The 16,659-nt window shown below is 45.3% G+C and overlaps 1 pseudogene; it reads right to left on the bottom strand.

Moving 5' to 3' along the window:
- Nucleotides 1-10,014: 10,014 nt before the first annotated feature.
- LOC100897015 (farnesyl pyrophosphate synthase pseudogene) lies at nt 10,015-11,177 on the bottom strand (annotated as a pseudogene).
- Nucleotides 11,178-16,659: the final 5,482 nt, after the last annotated feature.

Here is a 16,659-nt window from a genome sequence, read left to right as displayed (position 1 = left end):
TTCCTCTGGGTAAAGCACCATCCTAAGCATATTATGCACATGATGTTCTTTAAGCCTCTCAAGACTCTCTGGATACTGCCTGGTCTTTCTCTTCTCCTTCACAGCTCTATACTGTGGTCATCTCCTCTCTTCTCACTGTCCCCTTAACCTTGGCATCTGCCCTGTCACTCCTCATCCACAGCTCTCGCTAAGGTCACCAGTGATTTCCGTGTTGTTAAAAGCGCTGAGCGTCTCTCACCTTTTATCATTGTTCCGCATCACTGAGCACTCCCTCTTTCACGAATTACTCTTTCCTTCACTTCTGTGACCCAGCATTTCTTGGCTTGGTTTTAGCTCCCCCTCCCCTTGTCACTTTTTCAGGTTCATTCTTCTCAACCAGTAATTAAATATTGTATTTCCCAGAGGTTGAGACTCAAGCCCTGCCCACTCTTTACCCTGTGCTTAATTCCTGAGGCACCTTGTGCATATGTATAGCGTTGATTACTGTCTGTGCTAATTTTCCCCAAATTTGTATTTCCAGTTCAAACACACAGTCCAGCTGCCTGTTGTACAACTCAACTTGAATGTCTCGGAGGCACCATGTGTCAACAGGTCCAAAGTCACTCAGGCTCGTTCCCCATACCTGCTGCTCCTCTGAGGGGCCCTCTTTTAGCAAATGGCACCATCAGCCATCCAAGTACTCAAACCAGAAACCCAGGCATCCTCCAGGACAATTTCCTCTCTTACAATCTCCCACTCCAACCCATCTAATCTCCTACAAAGTCCTGTCAGTTTTATCTCCTAATCTGTCCACCTCCAACTTCTTCCATTCCTAACCCATTCTAGCTACCATCTTATTTCACCTGAAACATGGTAGTGGCCTCCTAGCTATTGCGCCTAAACTCATTTTACCACCTCTTCCAAAATCTATTGCTAGCTAGAGATCTCTTCTAAAAGCAAATCTGATCATATCAGCCTCCTGCTTCAACCCTCAATGGCCTCCTGCTGATTTTAGAATAAAAACAAAACATGGCCTGGCCCTGTTTATCTCTCCACCCTCGCTTTGTCACGTTTTCTTTTATTCTCTTCCCATCTCACCAGCCTTCTTTCTTATCTTTTACTACAGAACTTTTGTACATCCTGTTCCTCCTTTTATCTAGTTAGCTATCCTCATTCTTCAGTGCCCAAGGCAAGTATCACCTTCCCAGGAAAACCTTAGCCTACCAGGCTCCTCCGAAATAGTTCTGTAAGACCATATTGCCATTTGTGGTAGCTCTTGTCACAGTTACCATCTTAATTTTGTTAATTTTATTTTTTATTTTTTATTTTTTTTTGTGAGACGGAGTTTCACTGTTGTTACCCAGACTGATCTCAGCTCACCGCAACCTCCCCCTCCTGGGTTCAAGCAATTCTTCTGCCTCAGCCTCCCGAGTAGCTGGGATTACAGGCACACACCACCATGCCCAGCTAATTTTTGTATTTTTAGTAGAGACAGGGTTTCACCTTCTTGACCAGGATGGTCTCGATCTCTTGACCTTGTGATCTACCCACCGTGGCCACCCAAAGTGCTGGGATTATAGGCATGAGCTACCGCGCCCGGCCATTGTTAATATTATTATTCAGGTATTGTTTGTTCTCTGCACTAGGCTGTTAGGGTCATTTCGTTTTTTTCATAATTGTGTAACAATGCCTACCATAGTGACTGGCTCATGGTGAACATCCAACAAATATTTGTAGAATGAATAGATTAAAAAAAAAAGTACTATTTTAAAGAAAGGTACTATTATTAACCCCAATGTTACACCATGAGGAAATTAACGCTCAGAGAGGTTAAGTCACGTGCCCAACTAAGAAGTGACTGAGTCAAAATCTGAACCTGCTTTTCTGATCCTAGACCCTGCAATGCTTAAGTATCACTCTGCTTTTCCAAGTGGACCAGGCACCAAAACCAGACCTACCCCCAGCTTTCTAAGGACACCAGTTCCCTGCAGCTACATCTGCATAGTCTTGGAAATTTTTTTTTATAAAGTAGAATCTTGAAAATCAGAACAAAAACTTAGAATCAGCCAGGCACAGTGACTCACACCTGTAATCCCAGCACTTTAGGAGGCTGAGGAGAGAGGATTACTTAAGGCCAGAAGTTCAAGACCAGTCTGAGAAACATACCGAGACCCTGTCTCTACAAAAAAAGTTTAAAAAGTAATTAGCCAAGCATGGTGGCACTCAGCTGCTTGAGGAGCCTGAGGCAGGAGGATCACTCGAGCTCAGGAATTTGAGGCTACAGTGAGCTAAGAAGATGCCACTGCACTGCAGCCTGGGCGACAAAGCAAAACCCTGCCTCTAAATGTCTAAATGTATGTGTGTGTGTGTGTGTGTGTGTGTACATGTGTGTGTGTGTGTGTGTATATATATATGTGTGTGTATATATATATATATATATATATATATATATATATATATATATAATTTTTTTAAATAAATCCTGGAATCCTGGAGCTGGATGGGATTTAGAAATGCTCTGGTGAAAAACTACCTATCCAAGTCACACAGCAAGGTGATGACAGATTTAGGGTTAGAACTTCTAGCTCCAGGCCAGGTGTGATGGTGCATGCCTGTAATCCCAGAACTTTGGGAGGCCGAGGAGGGTGGATCACCCAAGGTTGGGAGTTCAAGACCAGCCTGACCAACATGGAGAAACCCCGTCTCTAATTTAAAAAAAAACAAAAAACAAAAAACAAAATTAGCTGGGCATGATAGTGCATGCCTGTAGTTCCAGCTACTTGGGAAGCTAAGGCAGGAGAACCACTTGAACCCAGGAGGTGGAGGTGAACCCAGGAGGTGGAGGTTATGGTGAGCCAAGATCGTGCCATTGCACTCCAGTCTGGCAGTAAAAGCAAAAGTCTGTCTCAAAAAAAAAAGGCAACTTAAACTAGGTGGTATAATCCACAGGTGTTTGTTTAATTTTGGGAGGGCCCAGCATGGTGGCTCACACCTGTAATCCCAGTATTTTGGGAGGATGAGGCAGGTGGATCACATGAGGTCAGGCGTTCAAGACCAGCCTGACCAACATGGTGAAACCCCATCTCTACTAAAAATACAAAATTCCCTGGGCATAGTGGTGCATGCCTGTGATCCCAGCTACTCGGGAGGCTGAGGCAGGAGAATAGATTGAATCCAGGAGGCAGAGGTTGCAGTGAGCCAAGATCTCAGCATTGCACTCTAGCCTGGGCAACAAGAGAGAAACCTTGTCTCAAAAAGAAAAAAAAAAAAAAAAAAAGAACTTCTAGCTCCACACTGAACACTTTGCACCCTGAATTCTATATACCCACCCTACCTCCACTCCCAGGACGGGAGCTCAGTGTCCAAGGTCCAAGGCTCAATCTGCCAAGAGCTGTGCTTCCAAACTTTTTTGCGTGTGGTTCATTTGTAATTGGTGAGTAGGGTGGGCAAGAGAGCAAGAGATCCCTGGATCCACCTATGCCTACTTTCCATGACTAAAAACAAAACAGAACTCAATGTTACCAACTAAGGGCTATCTTACAAGCAAATTTAGGAGGATTCTTATAAATCTGTTCTAGCAGTGGGCGGGTGGCTGCTTCTGATTTGACCATAATAACTTGCTTTGCTCCCCTTCCTTCCCCAAATGGCAGGCACTGTACTAAACCCATTAACTGCTTTATATTTTCTTGTTTATACAACTCCATAAGGCAAGTTCCATGATTGGTACCACTTTACAGATAAAAAACTGAGGTTCAGTGCGATGGAAATTTATCCCAAATTACAAAGTCCCTGAGGGACAGACTGGGGACTTATTTCCGAATGCTTTATGCTCTTAACCACTGGGCTGTGCTTCCTCAAAAACAAACAGCTGTGTCTACATGCTGTAAGGTAGTAATTAGAAATGTATCCCTTTCACTGCTGTTTGCCTGGTACATTTATTATGTCTTTTAAAAAAATTGCATAATAAAAACAAGCATGAGGTATTCTATGTGTTTAGATATGAAGAGATACACTATTAAGGCCAAAATTAAAGCCATGATAGACTATGTATAATCTCCTGTTGTACTGAAAGTACACATGAACTTCTGGAAGGATATATGATACATAGTTAATCAGTTGGAAGTGGGCTTGGGGAGGCCATAAGCGGGAAGCACCCTTATACTCTTGACTTCTCCACTTCATAAGCAATTATGACTTGTATAACTTTTTAAGTTGAAAAATATATTGCAAATATAAATATATATATATCATTTCACAGCATAGTTAACTAAAAACCCACCACAAACTAAAATTACCCAGGACTAGCAGCAATTGGATCCCCTGTTCACACTCAGGCCAACACCCCTGACAGTGAGACTATGAAGGTAAGAGAGAAGCAATGCAAGCGTTGGAGACAGAATGATCAGGGTTCAAATCCCCATCTCCACCATTTACCAGTTTTATGACTTAAGGTGTGTTGTTTAACCTCCAAACCTCAGTTTCCTCACCTGTGAAATGGGATAACACTGCTTACAAAGCAGTGATAAGGATAAGGGAGCTAATGCCTGTCAAGCACTTTGTATAGCACGTGGTAGGTAGTGAGCGGTCACTAGGACTAGCAGCCGTTTTTAGGCACTGATAACAGAACATTCTTCCCCCATTATAGGAATTCCAACTCTGCTTCATGGTTGGCTGTTAGGAAATGTAAGATTGCCCAGGGTCAAGGGACAGTCAGGCTTCTGGCTAGAAAAAAAGGGCTCATGGCCTTTTAATTTTTTCAGTCTATGTGTCAGCCATGAGACTTCCAGGGTCTGTAGCTATTCCTCAATAATTATTAGCTGTTTGACCTGAGGAGAAAGTTATGCCTGTGAACCTCTGGGGATGGGGTGAGTTTGAGAAATAGATGGTCCAAGCTTTAGTTTCATCCCCATCCATCCCCTGCCTCCAACCCTCTTCCAGGAAATTTACAAGCTTAGAAAGTTTGATCAACCACAGAAAATTTTATAGGTCAGTTTACTTAAGGTGGGGTTGGAACCACGGTGAGCTCACAATTCCTTAACCCAAATTCTGAAATCCAAAACCCACTCTGAAACCAAAAGTTTTTTTTTGTTTTTTGTTTTTTGTTGTTGTTGTTTTTTTTAAGTCTAAAGAGAACTCATTCAAAGGAAGACCCTGACCTGGACCACCATAAGATTATTTAACATCTTTATTGATCTCACTTAGGATGACTAGTCATACGATTTACTGGAGAGATATTGATGTGCCTGGTAATGCAGTGCTACCCCAGACCTCACTAAGGGTTTGATATAACATACAGTAGGTGCACGGTATTTCCTTGATAAAATCTGAAAAATTCTGAATTCTGGAAAACATCTGTGGCCAAGGGTTTCAGATGATAGATTGTGAAACTATATTTCTAGACAGGAGTTTGGATCTTCCTTGCCCACATCCCAACTTCTTTCTGTCATTCATCACAGGGTCATCCGTCGGGGCAGAAGAACCCGGCTAAAGACCCAGAAGTTTTGAGGCCCTATTGGGCTGTCAGCACCATGGACAGCAAAACAGCCCTTGAGCGGCTGCCCAACAAATTTGCTAACATCTTGGACTCCGTTTTCCCTGTTTAAGAGAGATTGACACAATGAAGCTTGCCTAAGAAATGCAACCAATTGTTTTCTAATAGTAAAACACAAGGTATAGGGGTGGGAGTTGGGGGATAGTCAATGTGGTCCCGGCAGCGGAAATAAATGTGTTTCTTATCTGTATCCTCCAGCTGGTTCCAGGCTCTTCTCCTCTGACATTATTAAAAGCCTGGCAGGTACTTTGAATGTTTGTTTCCATCAAGTTTCCTTGCCATTCTAATATGCAAACACTCCTAGCTAGTTTCCTTTCTTGCATGTTCCACGTTGTCTAGCCACTGACTTTTCCCAGCCTCACATGCCTAGCAACCAGGTACGCGAGTAAGACCTTGTTAGAAATTGACAGCATATTTCTGCTGGACTTCTCCCAGCTCTGGTCATTCTTTTTTTTTTTTTTTTGAGATGGAGTCTCACTCTGTCACCAGGCTGGAGTGCAGTGGCTGGTGCAATCTCAGCTCACTGCAACCTCCGCCTCCCGGGTTGAAGTGATTTTCCTGCCTCAGCTTCCTGAGTAGCTGGGACTTCGGGTGTGCACCAACACACCCAGCTAATTTTTGTATTTTTAGTAGAGACACGTTTTCACCATGTTGGCCAGAATGATCTTGATCTCTTGACCTCATAATCCGCTTGCCTCGGCCTCCCAAAGTGCTGGGATTACAAGCAAGAGCCACCGCACCCGGCCAGCCCTGGTCATTCTAACAAAAGAGATGTGAAGTAAGCCACAAGTCCCCACTGTTGTTCACGATCAATTTATCATTAGGTACTTGAGGAGGAAAAGAGGGGCTACTGTGAGGTGGTTTACTACTAGGTGAAGTCATGCCCTGCCTCAACGAATTGAGTCCTCTGTCACTGAAACCCACGCTTCAAATGGCCAGCATGAGGTCCCAGGACATCAGAGCTGCAAGGGCCTTAGAGCTTATATACTGGAGGCACTAGAAGCAGAATGGTTGCTTTTCTTCATTCAGCAAATATCAATTAAGTGTTTACTTACATCAGCCCTAAGCTAGAAATACAGCCCCATCCTCCTCCTGGAAACTCAGAGTCAAGTGAAGAAGAGACAAGTAAGATGTAAAAATACAATGCTCTGAGTGCTATGGGAGGGAAAATACAGGCTATTACCAGGAAGCCAGAGAGGGAGCAACCAGCCCAGGCTGAGGAGTCCGAGAAAAGACACCAAGGAGGAAACCCCTGAGCTGAGCTTTTAATGGTGGGTGGGTTGTGGTGGCTTATACCTGTAATCCCAGCACTTTGGGAGGCTGAGGCAGGAGGATCACTTGAAGCCAGGAGTTGGAGACCGGCCTGAGAAACAAAGTGAGACCCTGTCCCTACAAAAAATAAATAATAAATAAATAAATTAGCCAGGTATGGTGGCACATGCCTATAATTTCAGCACTTTGAGAGGCTGAGGCAGGAGGATTGATTGAGCCCAGGAGGTCAAGGCTGCAGTGAGCTATGATCATGCCTCTGCATGCCAGCTTGGGTAACAGAGCAAAACACTGTCTCAAAAAAAAGAAATGAGTGGGGTAAGGGATTTCAAGGAAGCAGAATGGCACATGCAAAGGCAGTACACTGTGGAGAACCCAGACTTGTCACCTCTTTGTACATGTATGTATTTGTCCTTATTCCACAGCTAAAATAATCCTGTCTTTGCTGACCAGAGCAATATCTCATATCTCTTTGTATCCCTAGAACCTACCCTATTTTCTATATATAGTAAATGCTCTCTCAATGGTTCTCAGAGATAATGGGTTTGAGGCCTCACACTATCAGAATGGTAGCCAAGTAGAGGATTTTACAGTAGAAACCAGAAAATAATGGTAGAAATGTGGACACCCTCACTCTATACCTCTAACACTTGCTGTGCTGCACCAAGGAGGAACCTTGACCTGAGGGCTCCAGCAAACTGCAGAAATCAAAATTGATCCTGACTTTGCCTGGCTGAAAGTTCCTCTGGAGGGTGTGTCCTAGCAAAAAGTCCCCTGTACATGTTCCCAGGAAGATTTAGTTTGAGCGTCAGTTCCAGCCATCGTCAGCTCAGTGATGCCATGAGAATTCCATAACTTGTCTGAGCTGCTCCTTTTCTACCTACAAAAGTAGAACTTATGACTGGGTTACCTACCCCAATGCGTATTATGAAGGTAAAAAGAAAAGTAGTCAGATTCACAGCAAGCGCTTTGGAAACACAAAACATCATTCCTATCAGAAGCTATATTCTACTGGGTAAGGAATCACAAAGCCCAGACTCCCCTGCCGACAAGCTGTGGGCCCTGGCCAACTCCTCTCTGGCCTCATTTCTTTCTCTGTGGTTGAATTCTACAGATGATCCTTGAAGATCTTACATTGTTCCATGATTTTTTTAATGCTTTCATTTGCAAACTGGAAGCCTTCAACAGCCTTTGTACACTGTTCTCTGGAAGAGCTGAGCTTTAATCCTGTTTATGTCCTGTTGCTTGTCTATTGGTACCAAAGCTCCCAGTATTGGCTGATTGAATTGAAGCAGGGATAGGCCTGGTTGTCCCTGGAAGATTGCAATGGCTACAGTCCAGAGAGGTCCTCTTGGCTGGAGCCTCGAGGACTGGGGGGATGGCCAGACAGGGAGAGAGATTCAAGTTGCAAACGCAGTTAAAGGTTTCTCCTAGATTTTCAGCATTTAACTGAAGAAAATACTTTCTGGGAAAAACATTGCAGCTTAGCAGAATGAAATGCATTAAATCCCTTACCAGTTTGCTATGTAGTTAGGCACACACACAGTCTCTCTCTCTCTCCCTCCCCACTCTGCACCCTCTTTATCATCCTCATCACTCATTTACTTTCCCCTCCCATTTTCCTGACCCTTCTCGATGTTCCAGCTTTCCTTGATCTCTTCCCCTTTCCTCCCCAAGTCATCTCCTCTGCCACCTCTCTCTCCCCCGCCATTGTATTTCTCACTCCCTGCGTCTTCCCCGCTGCTTTTTATTTGCCTTCCTTTTTTCTGTGAGGATCACTAGGGCTGTAAGGAGAACATAATCCTTTAGAAATGTGACCTCATTTACTGTTATTCTCCCACCAAGGCAGCCCAGGGGTAGAGGTCACTCCCCAACCCCACCACTGTTCCTGCTGGGAGTTAAGATTTTGAGAGAGAGGATGAGTCTTCAAAGGGTACCCAATGTAGCAATCATTCACTCAGTGGATATTTATTTTTATTTAAGCTCTAAAATAATTTTAAGGTAGTGCATATATATTGCAGAGAGTTAGAAAATACAAAAGCAGAATAAGGAACATTTAAATGAACCATAGTTACTTCCATCAAGGGAAAACCCGTAATAGCATTTTGTTTTAATTCCTCCTAGGATTTTTATGGGCTTTTTGGCATACTTATGGTTATATGTGCAATTTTGTAACCTGCTTTTGTCCACTTCATTTTATAACATAAGCATTTCTCCTATGATATTGCAAACTCTTTTAAAATATCATTTAAATTTGTTTACTCATTGTACTATTTTTTGAACATTTATGTATGTTCCAGTTTCTCCGTAGAGATAATTAATACTGTGATGGCCAGTTTTGTGTGCAAAGCTTACACAGTTAGTCAGATATTAAGGTTAAGAGTGAGGCCTTGAAGCCAGGCTGCCTGGATTGGAATCTGGACGCTGTCCTTACAAGCCATAAAACCTTGGGTAAATTATGTGTCCCAGTTTTCATATCTGCATAATAGGGATGATAATAGTACCTACCTTGTGGGGTTGTTAGAATTAAATCAGATTGCCAGGCATGGTGTCTCATGCCTGTAATCCCAGCACTTTGAGAGGCCAAGGTGGGCAGATCACCTGAGTTCAGGAGTTCAGGACCACCCTGGGCAACATGGTGAAACCCCATCTCTACTAAATTACAAAAAATTAGCCAGGTGTGGTCACGCACATCTGTAGTCCCAGCTACTCGAGAGGCTGAAGCACAAGAATTGCTTGAGCCTGGGAAGGCGGAGGTTGCAGTGGGCCAAGGTTGCGCCACTGCACTCCAGCTTGGGCTACAGAGTGAGGCTCTGTCTCAAGAAAGAATTAAATCAGACTATTTATCTAAAGCAGTGCCTCCCATGGTAGTTACTCAAAAAATGTCACCTCTTAATACTGCCTTAGGATGGTTTCCTAGTAGTGAACTTATTCTGTCCTTTGACAGATGGTACCAAATTGCTTTCCAAAAAAAGAGCAAACATGCATTGGCAAATCTACCATGATTTGAACCTAGGTGTGCCGATGCAAAGAATCCTGCTCATTCCACCAGCCCTCCACAGCATCTCTTCAGGCAAAGGTTAGAGATCCCAGCAATGATTGTTCTCCTAGCACCAAAGAAACGAAGTATTGTTAAGACAAAATGAAACAATGCATACAGCATCTGAACAACACCTGACACCTATTAAATTTTTTTTTTTTTTTTTTTTTTTTTTACACAATAATTTATTTATTGAGAGCCTCCTCTCCGCCCTTGCAGTCTCTAGGTCACTTTTTCCGCTTGTAGATTTTGCGCGCAAGCCCCAGAAAGATAGCTGGGGGCAGGGGCGCTGCGTACTGTTCAATCAGTGCCATAATGTGGTTGTAACTGTCTTCCTCATACTTCGAGAACACAGCCGGCAGATCCAGCTCCTCATATAATGCCTTCACTCTGGCCACCTTCTCAGTCTCCTTCTGCCCGTAATTTTCCTTCAGGATCTGGCGCTGTTCCGGAGTGGACCGTTGCAGACACTAGACCACCAGCCAGCTGCATTTGTTGTCCTGGATGTCAGTGCCAACTTTGCCAGTCACACTGGGGTCCCCAAAGAGGTCAAGGTAATCATCCTGAATCTGAAAGAACTCTCCCATCTCCAGCAGGATCTTCTTGGCATTGGCATGCTCCTTCTCGCCATCAATTCCTGCCATGTACATGGCTGCAGCTACAGGAAGGTAGAAGGAGTAGAAAGCCGTCTTGTACTTGACAATGGATTTGTACCTCTTTTCAGTGAATCTGTCGAGATCCACATTGTCCTGAGGGGCTGTGATGAGGTCCAGGGTCTGCCCAATCTCAGTCTGATAGGAACTCTGCAGGAAGAGCTCGATCAGGTTCAGGTAATAGGGCTGCTCCCGGCAGTAGAGCTTCAGCAGGCGGTAGACACATGCTTCCAGAAGGACAGCGTCATTGATGGCATCCAGACCCACACCTGGCTTCTGATACCAGCAGATCTGTCCCCGGCGGGTGAGGGATGAATCCATGATGTCATCTGTCACCAGGAAGAAAGCTTGCAGCAGTTCCACACACCAGCCCACAGTCAGGGCCCGCTGGAGACTATCAGCATCCTGTTTTCTTGGCTCCGCCAGCTCCCGGAACGCTACTAGCACCGTCAGACCCCGGTGATACTTGCCTCCAATGGCGTTGTACTCCAGGACCTCCTTGAGCCGGGCAATAGCATCTCCTGTCTCTGGGTGCCCCATCTCATCCTCAGTCAGCACCCTAACGATCTGGGAGAAGTGCTGAACGAAATCCTGCTTTTCTTGGGCATAAACATCTGATTTCTGGTCTCCATTCATTCTGAGGGAGGAGCAAAGGGCTCTGTTCCTGGTTGCGGGTTCCTGCTCCACCTATTAAATTTTTTAAGAATCAAAACAAATTATATTTTTATAGGTAAATGTTTACATCATAGATTTAATAGATAATCCATTGAGATAGTACATTTTTTAAAATTCTTAACACAGTTCCTGGCACATGGCAAGAGCTCAAAAAAGCCTACCATCCATCCATCCATCCCTCCTTCTGTCTCTTTTTTGTTTTGTTTTGTTTTGTTTTGTTTTGAGACAGAATCTCCCTCTGTCACCCAGACTGGAATGCAGTGGCGTAATCTCGGCTCACTGCAACTTCTGCCTCCCAGGTTCAAGTGATTCTCCTACCTCAGCCTCCCGAGTAGCTGGGACTACAGGCACACCACCATGCCCAGCTAACTCTTGTATTTTTAGTGTATTTGCCAGACTGGTCTCAAACTCCTGACCTCAAGCAATCCACCTGCCTTGGCTTCCCAGAATGCTGGGATTACCGGCATGAGCCACTGCGCCCAGCCTGCTCTTTCTGTGTCTATTGTACCTCTCTCGCAATAGCTCTCCAGTACCCAGCCCAGCTCGGTGTGCCTTCACTGCTCTAGTTGCTAACATTCTCATTGACACAGCAGAGCCCTGCCATCATAGTGTAGTCTGGGCCCGCAGTTTGTGCTGGAGTAACAGGCTTGGGAGCCAAGGAAGAGGATTATATACCAGGGTGTGAAGGAGAGCTGGGATGAAGGCTTCAGTGAAACCAAATATGTGCTTGCTGTAATGCACAGCCTTACATGGGTGCCCCAAGCACTGCTTGCTGCTGGGACCATGGGTGACCAGGGATCAAAAAGCTAGTAACTGCAAGTAGTGTGGCCTCACTGGCTTATCCCTTCTTCTCCCTTCCTCCCTCTCTCTCTCTCTCTCTCTCTCTGCCTCTCTCACACACCCCTTCCAAGGCACAACAAGAGGAGAATCCTTGGGAGTGGGTGTTCTGGCAAAGGGGAAGCAGTAGTCTGAGTGTTTTCCCTTCTCCCTGGGCATTTTTTTCCCTTTCCCCTCTGCTTGCAGACGCTGCTAGCCCCCAGGGTGGTATTCCCAGTGCTTCTCCCTCCCTCACCCATTCACTCTTGGGTTCTGTTAACCCAGCTGAATTAGGTTGCAATCTTCAAAGGGAACATCAGAAAAATTAAAATAAAACAAAAGAGAAATGAACAACACATATTAAAGGGCTCAGCCTTTGAGTTTGGCAAGTACAGGTTCCTGACCCAGCAGAGAATTCTGGGTCTTGCATCTTTCCAGTTCCACCTGAGGGGTATGCATGTCCAGAGAGTCTCTTTGTACGTTTTGAGGTTGTTTCCTCTTGTTTCTTTTTCTGCTCTCTCATTAAATGTCACAGTTCCTTGAACAATGATGCAGATGAGTAAGGTTGCTGGGGTAAAGAGTGGGGGAAATATCAGCTTTGGCGTCACACAGACCTGGCTTCAAATCTTGCTAGTCATTTGTTGAGTGTATGAATCTAGTATGTTAATTAACTTCCATGAGGCTTGATTAAAAACAACTTTATTGAATTATTTTGAGGATTAAAAGATGAACGTGTTTAATACAAAATAGGCACTCAAAATGGACTCGTTTTCGTGTCCTGGACCGAAGAGTATAACAAGTTCTCCAGCTTCTCCAGGGATGTTTTCTTAGTACCAATAACCTTTTGCCTTCCAGTGCCCTGCTCCCCGAGACCCTCAGGAAGGCAAAAGGAAAGTTCCTCCCTTTACACAGAGGGAGAAAGGCTCTCCTTTACTAGCTCAGAAAGTCATTCCTGGGGCAAATACACCCTACCTTACACACACACACACACACACACACACACACACACACACAAATATACACATGCACAAAGATGGGAGCAGTCTTGGGTCCTAGGCCTTAGCTCTTTACAGGGTTCCAGTCAGGGCTTTGTAGGAGCTTGGGGCCCATTCTGCACTGTCCCAGTTCAGGGTGAAGGCAAGGAAGGCCTTCTTCTGCAAATCCACCAGTCCCATCACACTGACTCTGGCTTCAAGGCCAGGAGGAAGGCAAGATCGTGCATCAGTTTTGTTTTTTTCTTTTGGCTTGGTATTGATCTCTGACTATTTTTTCCAAGTTGGAAGTTACTTAGCTTCTCTGGTTACTTAGATTCTAGTTTTCCTCATGTGTATGATACATGGATCATACTGGGAATGATACATGTTTATAAGAATAAAATTAGATAGCCTGGCATGGTAGCTTATGCCTATAATCCCAGCACTTTGGGAGGCCGAGGCAAGTGGATCATGAGGTCAGGAGTTTGAGACCAGCCTGGCCAACCTGATGAAACATTGTCTCTACTAAAAATACAAAAATTAGCTGGGCAGGGTGGCAGGCGCCTATAATCCCAGCTACTCAGGAGGCTGAGGCAGGAGAATCACTTGAACCCAGGGGGCAGAGGTTGCAGTGAGCTGAGATCATGCCATTGCACTCCAGCCTGGGTAACAGAGTGAGACTCTGACTCAAAAAAAAAAAAAGGAATGCTCATTCTTCCACTCATTTTCATTTTGTCACTATATCAGGTGAAAGAACGCTGCCATCTGCTTGCCACTGTTGATAAGCCCCACCCCAGCACCCCCAACCTTTCACACATATACACTCACTCATTCTTGCTCCAGCAAAGTGGGAAAGTGCCAAGAGTGCAGGTTTCTCTGCCAGGGTGCAAATGCTCCCATGCCCGAGCAGCCTGTGGATGCAAGTTAGAGCTGCTGGAGTTCAGAGCTGTGCAGTCTACGGTGGCTGGTTTCCTCCACCTTATGCTCTGGTTCTGCCTCTCAAATTTGCAGTAACTCACCCACTCTCTTCCCCAGGCTTAAGTGAGTGTATGCCTGGCAGGAGAGCAGAGAATTGAGCGGGACTAGTGCTAAGAACTCTCATCATCTTCTTTCCTTGGCATGAATCAGTGTGTTTCTAAAGAAATGGCTTGATCTTCAGTTTTTTAATCTCCTATGGAGAGAACAAGTGAGCAGCTGTGATAATGTACTTCCAAAGCCCCCCAGATGAGAAGTTTAAAAGACAGATGACTCTAGATTCCATTGCTGGGGGTCTGCCTCTAACCAAAGGGTCTGACTCAGAAGCATGGAGGGTTTCCAGGGTTCTCTCTTGTATTAAGAGTCAAGAATTTGTTTCTGCTATTTGCTTACAGCCATATATGCACCCTTCCTTGGAACTGTGTCATTCTGGAGCCATATCCATGAGAGCAGGATTTGGCTGATGGGCAGTCCAAAGGCCCACCTGTCCCTGTCCTTTGCCAGACAATCCTCCTTTAGCCAGGGCTTTGTGGGTCACAGCCATATGGCCTTGGGCATGAGCTCAACTTCGAGGTAGAAGGGCCACTAGGCCAGGGGTGGGGTTCACCTGTCCTCTTATTGTAGGGAGCATCTCTTCCAAAGCATGGCCTATCGAAGTAGTAGTGGGGCAGATCTCTCTATGCTTGGTGCTGATTTACATTCCCCTGGGAACACTGTGAGGCAATCAACCCCTTGTAAAAAGAACTAAGAGTTTATGCATAAAAAGCTAATGAAGGGAAGTCCCCAGGTGGGAAGAGATTAGCAGCTGGAGCTGACTACAACTAAAACAGAACCCTCCTGTGTTGGATTTCACTTGCAGAACGTCAGAGAGGTGGGAGAAGAGGACCCAAGGGCATCTCCTTCCAGGTTTTCAGCCAGTGCCTAATCTGTCCCTTACCTGTGGTCCTCACCCTGGTCCCAGCAAGGATGCCTGCTGCCTCCAGGTGAGCTTCCAGGGCTGCCCTGCCCCATTCAGCTCTCCTGGCCCAAGCCTGAGCCTTTCCCTTTTCCATTAAGATAATCAAAGTAAGATGGGAGGAGCCTTTTCGGCCTAAAAAAATTTTCTAGGAACCAAGGCTGAGTGCAGTGGCTCACACCTGTAATCCCAACACATTGGGAGGCTGAGGCAGGTGGATCACAAGGTCAGGAGTTCAAAACCAGCCTGACCAACATGGTGAAACCCCCGACTCTACTCAAAGTACAAAAAGAAATTAGCTGAGCATGGTGGTACGCACCTGTAATGCCAGCTATTCGAAGGCTGAGGCAGGAGAATCACTGGAACTCAGGAAGCAGAGGTTATGATGAGCCAAGACCGCACCACTGCACTCCACCTAGGCAACAGAACAAGACTCCATCTCAAAAAAATAATAAATAAATAAATAAAATTTTCTAGCAACCAAAGGGAAAATAAAACTTTAAAAAGAGAGAGAGAGAGTACCTAGAAACTGAGCAGCTATAGCACTCAGCAGCATTGCCCAGGGTACGCAGTTTGTTCCCCTCCTGATGCCCTCTGGTAAAAAGCATCAGCTTCCCAGAAGCAGGAGTTCCCAGTGTTATCCTTGAGGCCTTGCTCTCTTCCCCACAACCAATCTCTCCTCTCTGTTCTCACCCAGAAGTGTCTTAAATCCCTTCCCTGCTCCCATCCTGCTGACTCTGCCTTGCTCAAGTTCTCACCACTTCTTTCCTGGGCTCTGGTGGAGCTTCCTCATCAGTTCTCCAGGCTCTGCTCTTCACTCTGGCCTTCCTACCAACAATCCCCTCCTCCCATGGCCTGCCTGGTGACTGTCTCCTCCTTTAATAAAACTCAGACCTTCTCCAGGAAGTCTTCTGGGACTTCCCCAGGCAGGGCAAGCTGTTTCCTTCTCTGGCACTCTTCACTTACTCCGTGACAGCATTTATCACCACATGTTGAAATTGCTGGCCAACATGTCTATTGATCTTATCACCCTCCACCGCAGCTCCTTCAGAGGCCTGGACAATAGTTTATACTTTCCATTCTTGGTGTCTAACAGAGGGGTTGATTTTCATTACACAGCAGGAAATGCTTGATGGAAAAAGGAAGGGAGGGATTAAGAGAGGGAATGGAAAAAGAATGGAAACTGCATGGTTGTAGATTCTTCAGTCCCTGAGCCACCTGTATACCTGGTGAGAGGTAAAGAATTTCCCTGAAGAAATTCTGATTGCTGCATTACCCACTATTCTCTGTCACAAGCATCAAACATTGCTGACTGCACTTACAGTTTCTTCAAAGCTACTGAATTTTAAGAAAGCAAAGGCCCAGGAAGATGAGGCGACTGCCTAAGGTCGCACAGCCAATTAATGACAAAGGCGAGACTAGAACCTGGGTCTCCTGGCACCAGGCCAGGGCCCTTGACACAACACCAACAGCCTCTCTTTGAATTTTCCCTCCAGGCAGCAGTGTATAATTATCAACATTAGTATTTAGAATTTATATGCGGCTTTTGCTTCACTGGCTTTTTTATTATCCTTTCAATTAGTATTTCTGTATGCAGCCCAGGCATGGAGCAAAGCCAGGGTAGGAAGAGGAGAAGCAGAGGGAGGCCAAGGCCAAGTAGGGGGCCATAAGCCCCTGTGAGAGGAAGGCCAGAGAAAGCAAAGACACAGGAGGGTGCCCTGACACCAAAGACAATGTCTCCTGTGTGTGTCTGTATATCTGTGTGTTGAGGA

The sequence above is a fragment of the Callithrix jacchus genome, chromosome 8, assembly GCF_049354715.1.
Source record: "Callithrix jacchus isolate 240 chromosome 8, calJac240_pri, whole genome shotgun sequence".
NCBI classification, from domain to species: Eukaryota; Metazoa; Chordata; class Mammalia; order Primates; family Cebidae; genus Callithrix; species Callithrix jacchus.
The sequence above is the reverse complement of the archived record's forward strand: the minus strand, read 5'-3'. Positions and strand labels throughout refer to the sequence as shown.